At 36.5% G+C, this 8,231-nt stretch overlaps 1 non-coding gene across 1 annotated transcript; it reads left to right on the top strand.

Annotated features, from left to right (window-relative positions):
* The first annotated feature begins 7,231 nt into the window (after positions 1–7,231).
* LOC115284468 lies at positions 7,232–7,338 on the top strand. The gene has a single exon (XR_003905221.1). It is a non-coding gene; the product is annotated as a U6 spliceosomal RNA (small nuclear RNA).
* The last annotated feature ends 893 nt before the right edge of the window (positions 7,339–8,231 follow it).

Here is an 8,231-nt window from a genome sequence, read left to right as displayed (position 1 = left end):
AAGGTTTCACATCATCTTTGCCAATTCTGATGCCTTTTATTTCCTGTTGTTGTCTGATTGCTGATGCTAGGAATTCCACACTGTGTTAAATAACAGTGGTGAGAGTATACATCCTTGTCGTGTTCCTGATCTCAGGGGGAAAGTTCTCAGTTTTTTCTCATTGAGGATGATATTAGCTGTGGGCTTTTCATAAATGGCTTTTATGTTGATTAAGTAAGTTCCTTCTATCCCAGCGTTCTCAAGGTTGTTTTTTTTTTTTAAGAAAAATGCTGAGTTTTTTCACATGCTTTTTCTGCATCTGTTGACTGCATCATATGGTTTTTATCTTTCCTTTTGTTAATGTGATATATCACACTGATGGATTTACAAATATTGTATCAGCCCTGTAACCCAGGAATGAATCCCACTTGACCATGGTGGATAATTCTTTTTATATCTGTTGAATTTGATTTGCTGGTATCTTGTTGATTATTTTTGCATCTGTATTCATTATTGTTATTGGCCTGTAGTTCCCTTTTTTGGGGGTGGGTTTCCTGTCTTGTTTGGGAATCAAATGATGCTGGCTTCATAGAATCAGTCTGGAGGTTTTCTTTCTATTTCTATTTTTTGGAATAGATTGAGAGGAATGGGTATTAACTCTGCTTTAAATGTCTGGTAGAATTCCCCAGGGAAGCCATCTGGCTTTTTGATAACTGATTCAATTTCCTCATTGGATATGGGTCTGTTCATATTTTCTATCTCTTCCCGTTTGAATTTGGTAGTTCATGTGTGTAGGACATCCATTTCTTCTAGGTTGTCCAATTTGTTGGCATGTAATTTTTCATTATATTCCCTGATAATTGCTTGTATTTCTGAGGTATTCGTTGTAATAGATTAATTTTCATTTGTGAGTTTGTCTATTTGGGTGCTCTCTCTTTTCTTTCTGAGAAACCTGGCTAGTGGTTTACTAATTTTGTTTATTTTTTTTTCAAAAAACCAATTCTTGGTTTTATTGATAATTTCAACTTTTTAAATTCTATATTATTTATTTCTGCCCTGATCTTTATTCCTTCTTTTTTTCTGCTGGGTTTGGGGTGCTCTTGCTTCTCCACTTCTAGTTCCTTTTGGTGCTCTGTTAGATTTTGAATTTGTGCTTTTTCTAGTTTCTTGAAATAGGCCTGGATTGCAATATATTTTCCTCTAAGGACTGCCTTTAATGTATCCCAGAGAGTTTGGATTGTTGTATTTTCATTTCCATTTGTTTCCATATATTTTTGAATTTCTTCTATAGTTGCCTGATTAGCCCAATAGTTCTCTAGTAGGGTGGTCTTTAACCTCCATGTTTTTGGAGGTTTTCCAGGATTTTTCCTGGGAGAGATTTCAGGTTTCATACCATTGTGATCTGAAAGTGTGCATGGTATGATCTCAATTCGTTTCTATTCATGAAGGGCTGTTTTATGACCCAATAGGTGGTCTATCTTGGAGAATGTGCCATGCACACTTGAGAAGAAAGGGAATTCCCTAGCTTCATGATGTAGCATTCTAAATATATCTGTAAAATCCATTTTCCCAAATGTGTCCTTCAGGTCCATTGTTTCTTTAGTGATTTTCTGTGTGGTTGATCCATCCATTGCTGTAAGTGGATTGTAAAAATCCCCTGCAATTAGCCCATTTTTATCAATAATATATTTTCTGTTTGTGATTAATTGTTCTATGTATTTGGGTTGTCCCAAATTCTGCACATAGATGTTAATAATTGTTAGCTCATCCTGAAGGAGGTTCCCTGTAATTATTATATAGTGTCCTTCTTCATCTTTTGTTACTGTATTTACTTTAAAGTCAACTTTGTCCAATATATGTATGGATACTCTGGCTTTCTGTTGTCTTCCAGTTGCAAATGAGAGTCTCCAACCCCTTACTTTCAATCTGAAGTTGTCTTCATGTATAAAATGTATCTCTTCTTGACAGCAAATAGATGGATTTTTTTTATCCATTCTGATACCCAATATCGCTTGATTGGAGCTTTTAGTCCATTTACATTCAGTGTTATTATTAAAATGCATGGGTTTAAATTCATTGTGTTCTTTGTAGGATTCATGATTGTAGTTGTGTCTCTGGTACCTTGTATGTCTTGCAACATTTCCCTCATAGAGTCCATCTTAGAATTTCTCGTAGGGTTGGTTTGGTGGTGATGAATTCTCTCAATGATTGTTTATTTGGGAACACCTTCATCTCTCCTTCTATTCTTAATTACAGGTTTGATAGATAAAGGATTTTTGACTGAATATTTTTTCTGTTCATCACATTGAAGATTTCCTGTCATTTCTCTCTGGCCTGCCATGTTTCATTAGATAGGTCTGTAACCACTCTGATAGGTGTCCCTTTGTATGTTAGGGCCCTTTCATCCCTAGATGCTTTCAGAATTCTCTCTTTATCTTGTATTTTGCCAGTTTTTCTATATGTCGTGCAGAACATCCATTCAAAGTACATCTGAAGGGAGTTCTCTGTGCCTCTTGGATTTCAAAGTCTATTTCATTCCCCAGATTGGGGGAGTTCTTGGCTATGATTTGATGAAGTACCTTTCAGAAGATTTGTCTCTTTCTTCTTCAAGAATTCCTATGATACGAATATTGTTCTGTTTGATTGCATCACTCAGTTCTACATTTCTCTTTTGTGCTCTTGTATCAATTTATCTCTTTTCCTCAGCTTCCTCTTTTTCTATAATTGTGTCTTCTAAGTCACCTATTCTCCTCTCTGCCTATTCAGTTTGTGCTGTTGCAGCCTCCATTTTATTATGCACCTCATTATTAGCACTTTTAACTCATTGCAGCTATTTTTAAGATCCCTCCGCCTTGTAGAAATAGCTTATCTGATGTCTTTCACGCTTTTCTCAAGCCCAGCAATTAATTTTATAACAATCGTTCTAAATTCTTGCTCCATTATGTTGCTTATATCTGTTTTGAACAATTCTGTAGCTGTTACTTCTTCCTGGAATTTCTTTAAAGGAGAGTTCTTCTCATCACTTTATCCAGCTTTCTGTCTCCTGTCAGTTTTAAAAGCTTGTTATGCACTCTGCACCTGTGAGTACTGCTATATCAACGGAGGTTCATTGATTGTCTAGGGCCTGTTTGTTTAAGAAGTGTCCTTTTAATGGTCTCTCTTGGTTTCTCTTTTTGTGCCTTTGGTTATTTAATTTCTCTACTCAGTGATATTTTGGACAGTCCACCATGTGTACTTTAGCTTGTTTCTTGAGGTAGCCCTGAAAGGGAAAACAGACAGCAAACACACAGGGAACAAAAGGATGCAAACACACAGATATACCTAATAAAGAAGACAACCAAAAGAGGAAAGGAATAAAAAAGAAACAGAAATTTAAAAAGTGGGGTGGGGACAAAAACAACAAAAGAGAAAGGACAGTCTAAAATCATAAAACCAAAAATCCCAGATACAGATAAAGAGTAGGGTGGAGGTAGTCCTGTTGTAATTGTGCATACAAAGAGGGAAGAGACCGGGGTGTAGAGGAAGTGAAATTGAACATTAACCAGAAAGAGACTAAAAGGCTTAATTCGGAGAGCAAAAGAGAATATGGTAGGAGGTGAGGAGAAAAAAAAAAAAACGAAGAAAATGTTACCCAAAGAAACTGTATAGTCTGATTATTCCAGAGAGAGAGAAATTAAGGTAGCATGAAGAGAATGGATTAAGTATGACTATTTAGGCAAACCAATGTGCCACACACCCAGTATTGTGGAAGGGAGAGCTAAGAATGAGATAAGGTAAAATATATCTGAATAGCAAGGTTTGATCTAATCATAGTAATGCATCAGTGTTGGTCTCGCCCTAGCTCAGGGGGAGGGGAAAAAGGCAGCTCTCTAGCTCGGTTGGGCATGTTTTATTGTAGGCAGTTCTCGCCTCCACTATTGTCCTGTGGGCCCTCCTACCTTGGTGGTTGTGGGGAGAAGAATGGCGGCACCCCAGTCCCTGCTTAAACCAAGCATTCCATCACACTTTTTTGGGTGTGATCTTCTTGTTCCATGGGTAGACCAAGTTGTATTTTTCAAGTCCCGCCTCATTTCCAGATCCTAGTCCACGCACTTTAATGATACTGCCCGAAATGTACTTCTGCATTCCAGGGCGGGTTCTTGGCTGGGGACCTAGTAGGGAGAGTCGGGGAGGAGTTTCTCCTGGTGCTGTCTGGGATCGGATCACAGTGCCTAGACCAATGAATGCACCTCAGCTAGAGAGAAAAGATGTCTCTCCCCATACCCTGTGGTTACGGGTAGGATGATAGGATCCCTCTTTGTCCCAGGCCAAGGTTTTTCTCTTCTCTAGAGATAGCTCTATGAGCATTTTCAGCGTCTTTCTCTTTTCATCTCTCTGTCTCTCTGCAGCTCTGTGCAGCTCTCCGCAGAGGGGGCTCCCTCCCTTCCAAGTTTCTGGGTCCTGGCCCATTTTTATCTTCCTCAGTTTGCACTCATGCACCTATGAGGCTGTCTTCTTAGTGGACTCTGTCTCTTTTTTTCCCAACTCTTGCGGATCAGAGTATTGTGGCTTCAGTTCTTCTTAGTTTGATAGATGTGGGTGGGCAAAAAGTACAGAGCTCCCTACTTCTCTGCCATCTTCAAGAGAGCCCAGAAGCTTTTTATTTTTATGTAGTCCCAATAGCTTATTTTCAATTTTGTTTCCCTTACCTTAGGAGACATATACAGAAAGAAGTTGCTACAGCTGATGTCAAAGAGTTTACTGCTTGTGTTCTCTTATAGAATTTTTATGGTTTTCTGTCTCACATTTAGGTCTTTCATCCATTTGAATTATTTTCTTTGTATGGTGTTAGAAAGTGGTCCAGGTCATTGTTTTACATGCAGCTGTCCACTTTTCCAAACATTACTTGTAGAAGAGACTGTCTTTTTTTCATTGCATGTTCATGCTTGCTTTTCTGAAGGTTAATTGGCCATATAGATGAGGTGTTTATTGGTTTTCTATTCTGTTCCATTTCCATTGATCTATATGTTTATTTTTGTGCCTGTAACATACTGTCTTGGTCACTACACGTTTGTAATATAACTTGAAGTCCAGAATTCTGATGCCTCCAGCTTTGCTTTTCATTTTCAAAGTTTCTTTTGTAATTTGGGGTTTTTCTTCTGTGGTTCCATGCAAATTTTAGTATTGTTTCTTCTAGCTCTGTGAAAAGTGCTGGTACTATTTTGACAGGGTTTGCATTAAATGTGTAGATTGTTTTGAATAGTATAAACATTTTAACAATATTTGTTCCTCCATTCCATAAACTTGGAATGCTTTTCCATTTCTTTGTGTCATCTTCAATTTATTTCATTAGTGTTTTATGGCTATTAGAGTAGAGTTCTGTTGCTTTCTGTTGCTTCATTATTGGTGTGTAGAAATGCAAAAGATTTATGTACATTGATTTATATTCTGTGAATTTGCAGAATTCACATATCAGTTCTGGCCATTTTGTGGTATAGTCTTTTGGGTTTTCAATCTAAGGTATCATGTCATCTGAGAAGAGTGAATGTTCAACTTCTTCCTTGCCAATTTGGATGCCTTTTATTACGTTTTCTTGTCTGGTCACTGTGGCTAGTACTATGTTAAATAACGGTGGTGAGAGTGGACATCCTGTCTTGTTCTTAACCACAGAGGAAAAGCTCGCAGATTTTTCCCCTTGAGGATGATATTAGCTATAGGGTTTCCATATATGGCCTTTATGATGTTAAGGTATGTTTCCTCTATCCCTACTTTGTTAAGGGTTTTTATTATGAATGGATGTTGTACATTGTAAAATGCTTTTTCTACATCTCTTGAAAGGATCATATGGTGGTTCTTACTGTTTTCTTTTTCTTATTAATATGATGTATCATGTTGATTGATTTGTGAATGTTGGGCCCACCTTGCAACTCAGGGATAAATCCTCCTTGGTCATGGTGAATGATCTTTTTAATGCATTGTTGGATTCGTTTCACTAGTATTTTGTAGAGAACTTTTCCATCTGTGTTCATCAGGGATATTGGCCTTTATTTCTCCTTTAGTGATGTTGTTTTGGTATCAGGATAATGTTGGACTCACAGAATGAATTTTGAAGTTTTAATTCCTTTTCTTTTTCTTGGAATAGTTTAGGAAGAATAGATATTATTTATTCTTAATAACCCTAATATCCAGTAATTGCACTATGAGATATTTACCCAAAGGCTACAAAAATACTATTTCAATGGGATACATGCATCCTGATATTTATAGTTGGATTATCTACAATAACCACTTCATGGAAACAGCTCAAATATCCACTTACTAATGAATAAATACAGAAACTGTGTTATATGTAACATATAATTATACATACATACATATTATATATTACATATTACATATATAATCAGCGCTGTTATACACACACACACACACACACACACATAATGGAAGATTACTGAACCATAAAAAAGAATTAAAGCTTGCCTTTTGGAATGACATGGATGGAGCTAGAGAGTATTATCCTGAGTAAAATAAGTCAGTCAGACAAAGGCAAATACCATATTATTTCATTCATATATCAATTTAAGAAACAAAATAAATAAGGAAAGGGACCAAAAAAAGAGAAAGAGGCAAACCAAGAAACATACTGTTAATTACAAAGAATAAACTGAGGGTTACTAGAATGGAGATGCATGGGGGAATGTATTAGAAAGTTGATGAGGATTAAGGAGTGCACTTGTTGTGATGAGCACTGGGTGTTGTGTGGAAGTGATGAATCACTATATTATACACCTGAGCCTAATATTACACTTCATGTTAACTAACTGGAATCAAATAAAACTTAAAAATACAGAAGCTCTTATTTGCATTTTATAAAAGAAACAAAAACAGAAAAAGGTTATATACTTTTTGAAGTTCATAAACATAGTAAATGGTAGGACTAGTATCCACACCAGGCAATTTGATTTAGAATCCACTTACTAAATCAGTACACTGTATTGCCTTTATCTGTACTAATATAATGGAAGTTGCAGAACAACATATGCAATGCAATTGCATCATATATATATGCCAGGCACTTTTCTAATACTTCACATACACTAAGTAGTATAACCCTCATAACATTTCTATAAAACAGATATTATAATTATCATTTCACACATGAGAATATGGAGGCACAGCGAAGTTAGATAGGATGCACTATGTTATACAGTTGTAAATGGAAGAGTCTGGGTTTGAACACAAGCAGCCTCACTTCAAAGCCTGTGTAGTTGTGCTCATTTTGGCAGTGCATATAGTAAAATCAGAACAAAACAGAGAACATTAGCATGGCCTTTGTACAAGGATGACACACAAGTTCATAAAGCATTCCATAGTTTTTAAAAGTATATGCCAACAAACTAACAACCTTGAAGAAATAGACAAATTCCTAAATGCACATACATTCCCAAAATTCAAATAGGAAGAGATAGAAAGTCTCAACAGATCCATAACCAGTGAAAAAACTGAATCCATTATCAAAAATTTCCCAAAGAATAAGAGCCCGGGACCAGATGGTTTCCCAGGGGAATTCTACCAGACATTTAAAGCAGAGTTAATACCCATTCCTCTCACGCTATTGCAAAAAATAGAAATAGAAGGAAAACTTCCAGAATCATTCTATGAAGCCAGCATCATTTGATTTCCAAACCAGACAGGAAACCCACTCCCAAAAAAGAGAACTACAGACCAATATCCGTAATAAATACACATGTAAAAATACTCAACAAGATACTAGCAAATCAAATTCAACAGCATATAAAAAGAATTATCCACCATGACCAAGTGGGATTCATTCCTGGGTTACAGGGCTGGTACAATATTCACAAATCCATCAGTGTGATACATCACATTAACAAAAGAAAGGATAAAAACCATATGATCCTGTCAATAGATGCAGAAAAAGCATTTGACAAAATAGAGCACCCTAATAAATAAACATCATAAAAGCCATTTATGAAAAGGCCACAGCTAATATCATCCTCAATGGGAAAAAACTGAGAGCTTTCCCCCTGAGATCAGGAACACGACAAGGATATGTACTCTTACCACTGTTGTTTAACACAGTGCAGAATTCCTAGCATCAGCAATCAGACAACAAAAGGAAATAAAAGACATCAGAATTGGCAAAGATGATGTGAAACCTTCACTTTTTGCACATGACATGATACACTACATGGAAAATCTGACCGACTCCACCACAAGCCTACTAGAACTGATCCATAAATTCAGCA

Source organism: Suricata suricatta, chromosome X (genome assembly GCF_006229205.1).
Source record: "Suricata suricatta isolate VVHF042 chromosome X, meerkat_22Aug2017_6uvM2_HiC, whole genome shotgun sequence".
NCBI lineage: Eukaryota > Metazoa > Chordata > Mammalia > Carnivora > Herpestidae > Suricata > Suricata suricatta.
This window is presented reverse-complemented; position numbering and strand designations above follow the sequence as displayed.